Source organism: Phyllobates terribilis, unplaced genomic scaffold (assembly GCF_046119375.1).
Source record: "Phyllobates terribilis strain yellow unplaced genomic scaffold, ASM4611937v1 Scaffold_5__5_contigs__length_657084704, whole genome shotgun sequence".
NCBI lineage: Eukaryota > Metazoa > Chordata > Amphibia > Anura > Dendrobatidae > Phyllobates > Phyllobates terribilis.
The window spans coordinates 145,449,174-145,465,233 of NW_027362765.1; positions in this window are offsets into that span (position 1 = coordinate 145,449,174).

Below are 16,060 nucleotides of genomic sequence, written 5' to 3' on the forward strand. Positions count from 1 at the left end.
AACAGTGTCGGACTGGGGTATGGAACCCATAAAGAACATATTTAGAGTGTTTTAGGATAAAAACAGCACGATTTTATTGAACATATAATTAATAAAACATATATCATAGACCATAATATAGCCAGAATAATACAAGATTATATGAATATACAGAAACAGAATAACACTGTGTGGTTCCCACAGCTTTAGGACTCCCAGGAAAAAAATTATAGACCACTGTGTACATATTCACAAATCATCTTCTAATAGAGAGAGATACCCAAATATAGCACTAATGAGGTGACATATATTGCACCAGGCACTAATATCGAAATGTTTGTAAGTTTCTACATTAGACCTAAATCCTGAGTGCCTAATAAATATTGTACATATAGTTTGCTACGGTTGTCGCTCATTATGTTATAGAGAAACGCAGGGGTCACAAATGGTGACAGACAGACATGGTTATAATACCTGTTGTCATCCTTGCAGGGTCACCGGTTTGGGGTCCAGAAGTGCAGGGCCATGAAAAAAAAGAACGCCTTGACGCGCATTTCACCGCCCACCAGTGCGGCACCTCCTGACAAAGCCGCATGTGTCCAGCCTGCCCCCCCCATGTGTCCAGCCTGGCCCCCCACATGTGTCCAGCCTGGCCCCCTTATGCGTCCAGCCTGGCTCCCTTATGCGTCCAGCCTGGCCCCCCCATGTGTCCAGCCTGCACCCCCCTTTATTTGTCCAGCCTGACCCCCCATACGTCCATCCAGGAAAGTATGGTGCAGCGTAGGTATTCAGTCCAGTAACTGGCTTAATGTGCATATTTTCTGCCACGCATGGAACTGGATCTGTGTGGCTGACCGGAATGTGATGACTTGCCTATTTATTGGCTTGCATGTGCGTTTCTGTGTATAGGATTTGATGAGGAGCAGGGGTCTGGTACATTCTGGTGCACAAAAGAGGTTTGGAATGAAGGGACTAGGCACTAATATCGAAATGTTTGTAAGTTTCTACATTAGAACTAAGTCCAGAGTGCCTAATAAATATTATACATGTAGTTTGCTACAGTTGTCCCTCAATATGAGAAACACAGTGGTCACAAATGGTGACAAACAGACATGGTGATATTACCTGTTGTCATCCTTACAGGGTCACCGGTTTAGGGTCCAGAAGTTCAGGGCCACGCAAAAAAAGAACGGCTCGATGCGCGTTTCACCACCCACCAGTGCGGCACCTCCTGGCGAAGCCGCATATGTCCAGCCTGGCTCCCCATGTGTCCAGCCTGCCCCCCCATATGTCCAGCCTGCACCCCACTTCATGTGTCCAGCCTGCCCTCCCATGTGTCAAGCCTGCACCCCCCTTCATGTGTCCAGCCTGGCCCCACATATACATGGCCTCCAGCGATTTTAAAGGACCGGTGTCCCTAAAAAAAATTTTTTTCTTCTTCCCTCTCCCTCTTTTTCTTTCTCTTTGGCGGGGCCCACTGGGCATTCCACCGGTACCCCTGGTTGGCAACGTGTTGTACTGACCTTGAATGCAGGATGAATGATCCTGGTGAACGATCTACTTCCTGTTGCCTTATAGGAATGTCTATGTTGTCAGGAAAGATTGCTGGAGTCAGGGGTGCAATATTTTAGCTTAGTACATAGTCTCTTGTACGCTTAAAAGGGTCTTCCATATCAAAATCACTTAAACTGACGCTGTCTCTTTGGCTCCCACTGATAGCTTATTCCAGGACCTTTAACCTTGCTATGACTGTGGCGTGTTCACATTTCTTCTCTAGGGCCTCTATTTCTGTCTTTTTGCATGCTGCTTCAGCTGCTGCACTCGCTTATATTTCAGCCTTTTGGCGCGCTTCTTCGGCTGCTTCTGACGCGCCCCCTGGGCCGTGGGGTACTCGGTGCCGGGCCAGTCGTTGCTATGGGAGATGTCACAGTGGCGGTGACCCGGTCCGTGACCCAGGGCGGTCATTCAATAGGGGATTTTTATAGGGGATTATGTACAAAGTTCGTGACGCCACCTGTGGTACGCGGCTAAAGGGAGCCGCCGCTGCGGAGCAGGTCCTCTGGAGCTGATGATGTTTCTGCAGCAGGGATGGTGTGGCTCTCCACAGGTAGAGCTTAGCTACAGGGCAGTGTAGATGTTATGGGTTATGCTGGGCGTTGTAGTGCAGGGGTTGATGGCGCAGCAATAATCACAGAGACAAGGAAATGCAGTCCTCAGGGTCTTTACTCACGGTTGTTGCAGTCCAAGTTACAGGTACCACAGTATCTTCCCTTGTCGTGCTGCGCTTACTCAGGGAGGGGTTCAGTCCACCCTCAGATATCTCCGGAGTACTTAGCAGGACCCCCTTCTGTGTCCTCTCTCTGGCCGTCTCCCTGCACCTCATACCAAGTGTCCCAATCCGGTACCTGCAGGCCTTGTCGGGCGACGTCTGTCCCATCCCATGAGTCCTCTATAGCTATCTTCTTGGTGAGACTGATATGGACTGTTGGCTGCCGGACTTGAAATACTGCAGCCTCCGGTTTCTAGTTGAGTCATAAAGTTCTCTGCTAGTTGAGGGACCGGTCCCCTTTGTGTGGACTGACCCCTCCACCTCCCGGTAGATTTGCGCGTACGGGTGGCTTCCAGCACTGCCCATACCCCTGGGGTCCCTTCTTCCGTTCCTGGAGCCCTTCCTGCTCCCTCTCCTCTTTCTTCAGTCCTGGGCCTCTCCTTAGGCCCTCTGCTCCACTCCTCTCACTGTAGACTGTTCTCTCTCTCTCTCCTCAGACTGAACTGGCCTTCTAATATGGCTTCCCTTTTTATACCTTCCTCTCATGTGCTCCCCTAAGCTACTTCCTCCACCCACACCCACTACATAGTTCCTCCCCCCCAGCTAGGGACCCGGGACTGTGCTCTCCCTTAGGAGCAATCTCTCCCTACCCCCACTGCGGGTATGTGTTGGATGCAGGTGTTAGGGTCCTGAGCTGTACTCCTTCCTTACCGGAGAGTGAGACACCACACCTCTGGGTGGGATGCAGTACCTCTGTGGCGACCGAACCCTCAGGGGCGCCACACTTCCACTTCCATCTCAGTTTTCTTTTGCACAAAAGCGGCTCGTACCTTAGTAGCCTCGGCTTCTGCACGTGCTCTTATAAGCTGTTCGCTGAGTGCTAAAGATTTCGAAGAGTGTGACTTAGATGATCATTTTGACTGAATGACTGACCCAGAAATGCGAGATGACATCTCGGCTATTTGTGCAATTCTTGCCTCTGTCTTGGCTTTAATATCATGCACAATGCTTTCTCTCTCAGAGTTAAGTTGTTGGAAAACCTGCAGGAGTGGAGGGTGCATGACTGCAAATATGTGATGTCCATGCATGCTGTCACTAACCGACTAGATATGCACGCTCTCACTCAATGCAAGTGTATTGAGAGAGGCCGGACACGTCTAGTCGGAATGTGGCCAGAAATACGCAAATCACATACTTCGGGTCACATGATCACCCAATCCTGGCACCAGCACCATAGAATCCTCACAGCGCGCAGTACATGTGATGTGAGGATTCACAAGTCTGCAGTCACATTCAGCAACCGCAGACTTGTTCCTTAAGGCCGGACTACCCCTTTAAGACCAGAATTATTGTCCATCTTCCTATACCTGACCGATAATACATTGTTCTCATCATGCTTTTTCCTAAGGCCAATACTTTCCAGAACTAACAAGTTAAATAATGCTGGACTGTCATACAATAATAACGGACATCTGTAAAGCTGACAATAGCCGGGTGATTACGAGCAGTGGCCAAAGGAATAAGAGACACTGATGGGAGCTGAGAGATCTATCAATAAGTTGACAAAATGCAGTTAAACTAAGAAATAAATGAGTGACATCAATTAGCAAGGAAATAAATTAGAGGAGCCATAAAGATGTGAATGGATGTTAGGCCGAATAGGAAAATGTATAATCACCATCAATATGGAGAAGAATGACTGATTTATGCAGTGTCTCGTCTTTCACAATGTAAATAAATGAGCAATGAAAGTAATTGAAGTACTTCATAAAGCAGTAAATGAAGGAGAAACAAATGAGAATAGACTAAAAATGGGGAGAATGAATGAGACAAATAAAAAGCGCTATTAATAGGCGGTGAATGAGCACAGTCAAGGGGTGAAAGGAATTATATGATTTGGAAATGTTGCTATTCTGCAGGTGAATGAACAGCAAAGTGGATTGTAGGATGCTAGAGACTCAAAAGAAAAAGCCTGAAAAAATATTTAAGACCTCATCCAATCAAAGACTTAAAGGGGACCTATCACCAGGTCAAAAGAGGACAGTTTTTACTTTTATGTTATTCCCACTGCTCTCGATTATTTTAATTTTTTTGTATTTGACTTTGTTTTGTTTTTGTTGTTTTTAAATCTGCTATACTGTTCCAAAGATATGGGCATTTAATACTTAGTGCTAAAATTTCTGGTCTCTCCAAAGGGAAATTCTGGAAACGGAACTATAAAAGGGGTATTTCAATCTAGAAGACCCTATCCCAATATGTATTTGGCGTGGTAATAATAATGATAGTAGCAAATGCCTCCAATTAGAAATGTAGTATAGTTTTTCTGATTCGCTATGTCTCTTTCCTCATGTGCAGGCACTGCAGGACCTTAGGTATCCATGGTTACAACTACTGATATAGTGATAGTTAGCTAGTTGATAGTGGTCGTAACCATGGATACTTAAGGTCCTGCAATGCCTGCACATGAGGAAAGAGACATAGCGAATCAGAAAAACTATACTACATTTCTAATTGGAGATATTTTCTAATATTAATATTACGCCTACTACATATTGATATAGGATCTTGGAGCTGGGAATACCCCTTTTAGATACTTTGCATAATTACTCTGTAAAAAACATAAAAAGTAGCACCTAATAAAAAGACCCATATCTCTGAAACCCTATGATAGATTTTAAAAAATAACTGAATACTGAGGAGCAGGAATAAAATAAGAGCAAAAACTGGCCACTTTTCACCTGTTGACAAGTCCGCTTTAGCTGACCATACACATGAGAAAGCTGTAATCTAAATTTTCGCTCGCAGACCGCTATCCCTCCGAAATCTCCCATACACATGGGTGCATGGCTGAGAGGGGAAAAAGCTGCTGCCAAACATCTCTGACAGCAGCTTACTTTCCCTGGAAACAAAATGATCCAACTGCTCAATCCTTCTGACCACACACATCTACCAGCAAGTTCCTTCTAAACATAGCAGACTATGGAAGAATGTGCACAAGAGAAATCAACAGCATTGCAAAAGTATTTTAATGAAAAAAGCAAGCACTCGCACAGTCCCATATACCGACAATTGAAAACGTTACGGCTCTTGTATTATGGAGGCACAAGCAATTTTTTTTCACAAATTTCTGAAAAAAAATTTCACCACTTAAATAAAACAAAAGCCATGCATGTTTGACATATGTGTAATTATACTGGCCTGGAGAATCATATTGGCAGTTAATTTTTTACCATAAAATTAATGCTGTAAATAAAAAAAATAAAAATAGAACTTTTTTTGCTATTTCCCCTCACTTGGAATTTTTTTTCCTGCCTTACTGTACATCAGTTTATGAAATGGAGGATGACCTTCAAAATTACAACTCGTCCCACAAAAAACAAGCCCTCACATCACAAAGTCAACGGAAAAATAAAACAGTTATGGCTCTTGGAAAAAAGGCGAAAGCGCAAAAACAAAAAGTCGCTCAAACCTTACAAGGTTAATGTAAGATTAGGCGCAAATTCTAATGTATTTTAACAGCCATTTAGTCTATTCATTAAGCTATTGTAATATTTTAATAGCTTAGCAATAGAATTAGACACCATAGACATCAATAGGAAACAGAAAAAGACATCTAATTGCAGCACATTTCTCCATGCATTGGCTCTCATGTATTTTCCTTGTTCCTTGGCCTGAAGTACAATATGTGGCTGTATTATACCAGATGCTAATGGTCCTTGTATTTTTTACAGTAATATGCCAATAATGGTTAGGCTTTTTTGATGACATTTTATTGCTTGTTGACAGCAATGAAAATCCAATCAATCAGAGAAAGTATTGGCCACACTTGAAAAATCATCTTAAAGACAGACCAACACTGAACTATGGGAACTGCATCTGAGTCGTTTAGGGATAATGTATATCTTTTATGTGCAGGAACGCTGGTTAAAGGGAATGTGACATCACAAAATGACCTATTGTTTATATTAGGTTTATATAAAATATACATTTTATATTTTTTTTCATAAAGTTTTTTCAACATACCATATCACTATCTAATGAAAAAAACCTCATAAATTTTGCAATTTTCCCACTGGCCTCTAAGCATAAGACTCAAACTTCCAGTTCTGTTCAGATGACTTCTGATTTCTCATTATGATTACAGGCAGGATTAGAATGAAAGGTAACACTGGATCCACCATTCACAATATGAGATGGTCACAACTCACCTCCTCCTCTTCATTGAACCTTTGCTCAGATCAGAGCATGCCTAGAAAGCACAACTGTAGAAGTCAATGTGTCAGAGCCAGTCTATTGCTGCCTCAGTTTATGTGGTTACTGAAAAGCCCACTGCATGCTATCAAACAGCAATTACTGCAATTAATGGGAATATACAGGACTTTGTAAAAAAAAAAAAATCTGCCTAAGTACTAACAGGCAGGTTGTTGCTACTGTGAGGCAGTGAGAGGGATCATATGCAAGGGACGGTATGTGTCTCCTAGGATGTGCATAGAGGCATATTGAACCCACTGGAGTGCATTGCAATCACAGACAAAGCTGTGATTGCAGTGCAGAATAAAAGTAAAGTTTGAACTTGGTCAAGCTATTTGGTTAAGTTAGATTGAAGAAAACCCGGAAGGGCTTTTATTTTGGGAGTGAACTACAGGTGGCAGTGGGGCGGTTCGCTCCCTCCAGCCGAATCTTACAAGTAGCCCATGGCCACAGATTCCATATAGAAACCTGCAGCAAAGGTTTGGGTGTGTCAGTGCTTTGTCTGCAAGCTGCAGAGCAGGTGGTTGTGCAACAGAGGCCTGTGTGAAGCTAACACAGAGCCAAGGAAAGCAAAACTCCTGGCGCACCTCAGTGTGACACGGCGGTGCAGTCGCCTACGGTAACGGGTTTGGAGACGGACTGTGTTACGACCCGACTGCAATCCGGAGGATACCGTTTACCTTTACTTTATGAGTTTTTGGAAAATAAAGACATTTAAGTTGAACTTTACTGGGTTACTGCCTCATTACTGCACAGTGTGAACACCGCCGCACTACACTACCTACCTGCCTGTTGTGCCCAGCGTCATTCTTTATCGGCACAGGCGGTCACAGACCACTCCTGCCAGCGATTCACCTGCCTCTGCTGATGTCACGTCGACAGAGCAGAGGCTGCTTTTCCGCCCTGCTCTGTCGACAGAGCATGACTACAGACATCATGCTGATTGACAGCTGGATCCCCGCTGCCTTATTGGTTTGCCAATCAGAATGACATCGGCAGTCATGCCCCGTCAACAGAGCAGAGTGGAAAGAAGCCGCCGCTCTGCCGTGACGTCAGCAGAGGCAGTTGAATCACCGGCTGATGGACTACCATGGCAACCCGGAAACTATTTTAGGATCCCATAGCTAGAGATGAGGAGGCAAAATTCAAGTTGCCATGTTCTCACAGATTTTCCTGGGAAATTCAATTAGCGGAGAAGTTGTTTTTCTTGAATTTGAATGTCCCTTGTTAAACATAATATGTCAAAAAATTTTAAGAAATGCATGCAAGCTCAACTCATCGCTCACCTCTCCACTCCTCACCATCACCCATCTGGTCCTCAACTTCAGAATGAAAAGCGATCAAAATATCTAGTGATGAGTGAACGCGCTCGCCACTGCTCGATACTCGCCCGAGCATCACTGTGCTCAACGAGCTCGGCGTGTATTTCCGGGTTCCTCGGGCGGGAACTAGGGTCCCCTCCCTGCATATTTGGCGTTCTTTAGAGAGCCAATGAACATGCAGGGATTGCCTGCCATGCACTGTACTGCCGTAGCCATGTTGGTTATGGGCATTACAGTGATTGGTTGTGTAACACAGGTACTTTAGATGCAGTGACACAGAAACACAGAGTAGCCAGTACAGGGTTAATAAACAGGGGGGATTTATTGTAACAGGGTCAATCTCCATGCAGGGAGTAACAGGGGAGATATGGGGAAATATGGGGAAATATGGGGAGTAGCAGGTAACAGACTATAACCGACAATTCACAGTTTGGCTAGATGTAGCAGAGTCGACACGGTTGTAATCGGCAGTTTTACACTTAGCTGAATCTTGTTCCCCACAAGGCAGTTCCGGCTGATGCCAGTGTTGTTTTCTTCTGGCTTCCCCGCCTAAACAATGCTCCGTCTTTTGACGGCAGCGGGTGGTCTCCGGTTTGACTCACTGAGCCCCTAGTCCATAACACTGCACCTCACTTGCTCAGCTCCACGGACCCTGCATCTCTTTTCCCTCTAGTGGGGCTTGACCCCAACTGTCAACTCCCTGCTTTCCCTCGCAAAACTCCTTTTTCTCCCTCTTCCTAGACACGCTTCCAGCTCCCCGGTCACCTGATCCCTGAGTTCTGACTATGGACACACCCCCAGCTTCCCGGTCACCTGAATCCTGTGCTCGCAGTCTGTCTTCCCCCTGCAACCAGAGGCACGGCACCGGCAGTTCTGGATCCCTTGTTCTGAACGTACTTACACCCCGGTCTTCCCCCTTACAGTTGTCCACACAGCATCATCAGGTGTATATAAGACCGGGCACCACCATGCTCGTCACAGTGTCCCCCGGAACCAGGCTACTGCTGCGTCAGGCAGATATTTGCTTGTTTATAGTTAGTATAGGTATTCCACAACATATATATATATATATATATATTTAAATATATCCAACTGAACTAACAGTCCTACTGAGGACTAATCCAGCAGCATATATTTAGTGGTGATAGCAGGAGTTAGGCAGGCAGGCAGGCAGTGTATATGGCAGACTGCTGTGTATGATACAGCACAAGAGGGTCCATTGAACGTCCTGTCTGCAGCTGCTGTAATAATTACAGATACTTCTAGACATAGAAAGGCAATTTTTTTTTATCTTAAACCTGGTTATTTGCTTAAAAAGCAATCCGGAGTACACCATTTTTCTGCTCCATTTGCTTGTTTTCACTGCAGAATAAAGCCAAATCTTTTCCATATTACAGCCATAAAAATCCAGATATTTAAACTGAACGTGGAAAATATTGGCCTCCTTTTCCATTCCGTTGCAGTGTGTGGGTGAAGCTATTCACACTAGTTCTCTGTGTAGAATAATATTAGTAAATCACATGCCTACTATTTAAAACTGTGGTTCTCTGTCAGACATATCACCTATAAGACTGTTGAAAAATCAGACATTTTTTCCATATTCATTCCGTTGCAGTGTGTCAGTGAAGCTATTCACACTAGGTCTCTGTATAGAATAATATTAGTAAATTACAGGCCTACTATTTAAAACCGTGGTTCTCTGTCAGACATATCACCAAAAAGCAGACATTTCTTCCATTTTCATTCCGTTGCAGTGTGTCTGTCAGGCTATTCACACTAGGTGTCTGTGAAGGATAGTATTAGCCAATTACAGGCCTGCTATTTAAAACCGTGGTTCTCTGTCAGACATAACACCAAGAAGAGTGTTCCAAAATCAGATATTTTTCCATTTTCTTTCCGTTGCAGTGTGTCGGTGAAGCTATTCACGCTAGGTCTCTGTGTAGAATAATATTAGTAAATTACAGGCCTACTATTTAAAACCGTGGTTCTCTGTCAGCCATATCATCTATAAGACTGTTCAAAAATCAGATATTTCTTCCATTTTCATTCCGTTGCAGTGTGTCGGTGAAGCTATTCACACTAGGTCTCTGTGTAGAATAATATTAGCAAATTACATGCCTGTTATTTAAAATTGTGGTACTCTGTCAGACGTATCACATATAACTGCGTTCCAAAATCAGCCATTTCCCGTGAACGTGGAAAATATTGTCCTCCATTAAAAATGTCAGACATAACACCAAGAAGAGTGTTCCAAAATCAGATATTTTTCCATTTTCTTTCCGTTGCAGTGTGTCGGTGAAGCTATTCACGCTAGGTCTCTGTGTAGAATAATATTAGTAAATTACAGGCCTGCTATTTAAAATTGTGGTACTCTGTCAGACATATCACATATAACTGCGTTCCAAAATCAGCCATTTCCCGTGAACGTGGAAAATATTGTCCTCCATTAAAAATCCGAAGGTCCATGGCAAGGGATGGGGAAGTGGACGTGATGGTGATGGTGCATGCAGAGGCCGAGGACGTGGCCGTGGGCAAGCTGAAATTGTGCCACAACAAACATCCACATCTTGTCGCTCGACCTTCCTGTCCCAATTAATAGGGGACCGCAGAACACCACTATTGAACCCAGAGCAGTGTCAAAAGGTTATTGGTTGGATAGCAGATAATGCTTCCAGTCACTTTGCCACCACATCACCATCCTGTCTTTGATACGGTAAAGTCTCAGTAGCTGTGAGTCTGGACTGCATATTCCTCACCCTGATCCTCCTTCCTCCCACCATGCCGAGTGCCTGGAGACAACTAATCCCACTTTTGGACACTCAGAAGAGCTGTTCACTTTTCCATTTGTAGATTCGGGCCTCTCGCCAGGCCAGTTTCAAGCGAGTCAAGAGGAGAACACGTGTAGCGATGCCCAAATATTGGAGCAGCCACGGTCACACGAAGGCGACGGTGGAAAAGTGCAATTACTGTCACAAGAGGTGGATGATGATAATGATGAGACACAATTGCCACAAAAGTCAGAAGGAGGACCAGAGTGCGGAAGTGGAAGACGAGGTGGTGGATGATATAGTAACTGACCCAACCTGGCAGGGGGACATACAAAGCGAGGACAGCCGCACACAGGGGGGGGGTGGAGTAGCACCTCCACAGGCAGGAAGAAGCAGCATGGTGGCTGCAGACACAAGGCAGGAAAGCGTTCCTCATAACGCCAACACGACGGAAGCTGCCAATCCAACTGTTAGGTCTTCCCGAGTCTGGTTATTTTTTAAAGACTCTGCAGATAACCCCAAAAAGGCCATATGCACCACCTGCCAGGCCAGCATCAGCAGCGGTAACAAAACTAGCAGCCTGACCACCAACATGATCAGGCACATGGCAGCCAAGCACCCGACTAAGTGGGCCGAACCCCAGCGTCCAGCAACAGTGTCTGCGGTTGACACCACTGCTTGTTCCGCTGTTGTGCGTGCGCGCCAATTCCCTGTTTATGGCACATGCCAAGATGCCTCCCGCCCTGCACCTGTCATTGCACATTCTCAACTAGCACCATCAGCAAGCACATCCACGTCCTTGTCCCAGCGCAGCATTCAGTTGTCCCTACCCCAGTCCTTGGAACGCAAATACGAAGCCAACGCCCCACAGGCCACACTACTAAATTCACACATTTCACGAATGCTTGCGCTCGAATTGTTGCCTTTTAAGCTCATGGAGACGGAAGCTTAGACATGCCCTAACCACGGACACATGGACAAGTGCTTGTGGGCAGGGACAGTACATCTCACTGACGGCACACTAGGTTAAAATAGTGGAAGCCAGGACCCAGTCAGACCTTGGGACGTAACACATCCTCCCAACGCCGAAGATTGGGGACCCTGGGTCAATCAGGGTTGCCTCCACATTCTACAGCTCCTGCACCTCCTCCTCCTCCTCTTCAGCCTCCTTCTCCGAAATGACCACATCAGTCACAAGCTGGAAGCAATGCAGCACTGCCTTGGCCAAGCGGCAACAGGTTGTGCTGAAGCTAATATGCTTAGGTGACAAATCGCACAACGCTGAAGAGTTGTGGACAGCTCTGAAAGAGCAGGCAGATCTGTGGCTGCCACCGCTGACCCTACAGCCAGGTATGGTCGTGTGTGACAATGGCTGGAAGCTGGAAGAGGCTCTGAGTCGAAGCGGTCTCACACACATACCATGCCTAGCCCATGTGCTTAACCTCGTGGTTCAGCGGTTTATCAAAACCTACCCAGATCTTTCGGATCTGCTTGTCAAAGTATGCCGCCTGTGTACCCAATTTAGGAAATCAGCTACAGCTTCCGCCGCCCTTGCTGTGCTTCAACAGCATTTGCCGCTTCCAGCTCACCGACTGATCTGCGATGTCCCCACGCGTTGGAACTCTATATTGAAGATGTTGGGAAGGATTTGTGAGCAGAAGAGGGCAGTTGTTGACTACCAGCATCAACAGGGTCATCGGTATTCAGGTCAGACTCCACACATAAGACCTCAGGAGTGGACATCAGATGTCAGACATATGTACCATCCTCCAAAACTTTGAGGACTTCACCAAGATGGTGAGCGGCAATGACGCCATAATTAGCTTCACCATCCCGCTTCTCTGTCTTCTGAAACACTCTCTGCTCACAATTAAAGAGGATGCGATGCAGGCGGAGCACGATGAGATGGAGCAAGGAACCATACAGGGTGATTACACGCAGCCCAGCCTCATCTCATCCCATTGTGGATTGGGTGACGAAGAGGAGGAGGAGGAAGAATAGGAGCTAGTTTCCTGCGATACAGACGGTACTGCCTGCACAACTGTCATACCGTCTGTTCTGTGTGGATGGCCTGAGGACAGGGAGGAGGAGGAAGAGGAGGAGGATGAGAAGGAGAGCATGGTCAGTCATCCTGGAAGTCTTGCCGTTTTGCAGTCTGGCACACATGGCTGAGTTTATGTTATGCTGCCTTTCCCGTGACCCTCGCGTTGTCCAAATATTGGGTGACTGTCATTATTGGTTGGTGACACTTCTAGACCCACGCTATAAGGAGAACTTTCTGTCTCTTATTCCTTCACAGGACAGGCCTCATAAAATGGTGCAGTACGAGAAGGCCCTTGTTGCAGAATTATTAAAAAAATTCCCATCTGAAAACGCTGGTGGCAGAGGTCACAGTTCGTTGGACAACCAAGGAGTACAGGCGAGAGAGACACAATGTAATCCAGCAGAGGCAGAGGAACACTGCCAAAGATCTGGGTCAGTTTTCTTAGACCCTCCCTTCGCACAAGCATTGATGCGTGGGGTACTCTCTCAAGGAATGAAAAGTTTCAGAAGATGATGAGGGGGTACCTTGCCGACCGTACCAACGTCCTTCGTGATTCCTCTGTGTCTTTTAATTATTGGGCATTCAAGCTGGACACGTGTCATGAACTGGCTCTCTACGCCTTGGAGGTCCTGGCCTGCCCTGCCGCTAGCGTTTTGTCAGAGCGGGTTTTTAGTGACGCCAGTGGAATTATAACTGATAGGCGCTTCCGCGTGTCAACTGAAAATGCTGACAGGCTGACTCTTATAAAAATGAACAAGGGCTGGATTGGGCCAGACTTCTCAACACCACCAAATGATAGCAGCGTAACATAAACTCAAATACAGTGTCTCTTTTTTGGGAGGTTTAACTCTATTCCCATGCACCTCTGTCTTCACATCCAGACATGGGTATACGCTTCCTGATTTTGTCTATTTGCTCTTGTCCTCTTGCTTCTCCGCACCTTCATCCTCCACCACCATATGTACCATATCAACATATCTACGTCTCTTGCAAGGGACATTGGAGTTCCTCTAAATTGTTGGCAGCTGTTGCTTCACTGCATAGGCAAATAGTATGGGAGACCCACTTCCTAATAATGGGAGCATTTTTTGCAGGAGGCCGTCCAACCTCTACGTCTCTTGCAAGGAGCATTGGAGTTCCTCCAAATTTTTGCCAGCCGTTGCTTCACTGCATAGGCAAACAGATGTTGTCCTTGCTGGGATTTGAACCCAGGATCCCAGCGCTGCAAGGCTTCAGTGCTAACCACTGATCCAATGTGCTGCCGTTCACCCTCTGATATCTAACAGGCTGGAGAAACTTGCACCTATTGCCACTCTATCTGCAGCTCCTTTGTGAGAAACGAATGTATTTGGGCAGCCACTCAGTCTACCAAATAAAATTCCTGAGAAGGAAATTGAGGATGGCTTCGCTACTGCTACTGGGGGCAGTGCTAATACCATGGCGTCGTACCATAGTTTACTCGAAATATTCCAGGCTAGTAGGAGGCAAGCAGATTACCACAGAAAAGTACCAGCAGTAATGTTCAGGGACCTGTGCTTGTAGAAGGTGGACCAAGTATGGACACACGGCCACCGCTGCCATGAGGTTGTGGACAGCTTCCGCCTTCACAAGTCTAAAAGGCCACATTTCATATATTTTCATTACAGTGGGTATAGAAAGTATTCAGACCCCTTTAATTTTTTCACTCTGTTTCATTGCAGCCATTTGGTAAATTATAAAATGTTAATTTTTTTCTCATTAAAGTACACTCTGCACCCCACCTTGACTGAAAAAAACTGAAATGTAGAAATTTTTGCAAATTTCTAAAAAAAAAAAAATATATCACATGGTCATAAGTATTCAGACCCTTTGCTCAGACACTCACATTTAAGTCACATGTTGTCCATTTCCTTGTGATCCTCCTTGAGATGGTTCTACTCCTTCATTGGAGTCCAACTGTGTTTAATTAAACTGATAGGACTTGATTTGGAATGGCACACACCTGTCTATATAAGACCTCACAGCTCACAGTGCATGTGTCGCGCCCCCGGGGGCCTTACTGTTTGGGGACAGTATATATCACGGTGGCTGGCCCAGGGCGGACAGTGCACAAAGGAGTGTCAATTATTAATAAAAGCTCTGAGAATTCGTGACGCCACCTGTGGTGTCTGGTGAAGGTCTCCAGCGCTGCAACAGTCTACTGAGGCAGGTGTCAAGGCAGCTAAAGATGGTACAGCTCCCCACAAGTGGAGCAGGCCTCAGGGCAGTGTGGATAGATAGATGGTGGAAGGTGCGCTGGGCGTTGTAGTGCAGGGGAAGAACGATGGCGCAGCCGGAGTAACGGACAGAGACAGGGGTTTTGCTTCGTTACCTTTACTGGTACAGCTGTTAGATACGGTCCAGGGTACTCCAGGTGAAGGGCGCACTTTTGGACTTCTCCCCAGGGAGCGGGTATAAGGCCTCCTGATCCGTGTCTGCCTCTGTGTAAGCTCCTGGCCAGCCTGCAACTGTGCCTAGCTTATGTGTCTTGCTTTTTCTCCACCTGTTGCTCTGAAGTAGGACCTCCGGTTGGTAACCACTTTCCCTGGACGTCGGGGCCTTCGTGGTTCTTGGTCCTGTATGTGTCTAGCTTTAGGTTTGCCAGGGACTTGTAGTCCTCCTGGGATTCTGGTTATCCCTACTGGGTGTAAAGGGTCCCTGTAGGCTCGGACCCGGTGTCCGGTATATATATTGGGGTGATCCTGGTATGCTCCTCTGCCCCCTTTTATCACTCCTTCCTTCCTCTCGCCTTCTGCCACACTCGGGGCCCTCACTAGGCTTCAGTGCTGCTGGAGGCCTAGCTTGCCTCACACAGCAGCCTACGTGCTGCACTCACTCTGTCTGAGCACACTGCACTGTACTGTAACTGAAACTGAACTTTAGACTCAACTGAACTGCCTGGCTCCACCTTCCCTTTATATATCCCTAACAGGGCTCCCTGTGCTGGTATGAGGTGGAAGGTGGAGGTGTTTGCATGTAGTGAGGGCCTCTTGTGGAGAAATCCGTCCATGCACCCTTCTGGGTTCTGTGGCACCGTGCGCAGCAGGGCGCCACACATGTCAGACCAAATAAGAATCATGAGCTCAAAGGAACTGCCCAAAGAGCTCAGAGACAGAATTGTGGCAAGGCACAGATCTGGCCAAGGCTACAAAAGAATTTGTGCATTACTAAAGGTTCCTAAGAACACAGTGGCCTCCATAATCCTTAAATGGAAGAAGTTTGGGACCACCAGAAATCTTCCTAGACCTGGCCGTCCACCCAAACTGAGCTATCGTGGGAGAAGAGCCTTGGTGAGAGAGATAAAGAAGAACCCCAAGATCACTGTGGCTGAGCTACAGAGATGCAGTAGGGAGATGGGAGAAAGTTCCACAAAGTCAACTATCACTGTAGCCCTCCGCTAGTCTGGCCT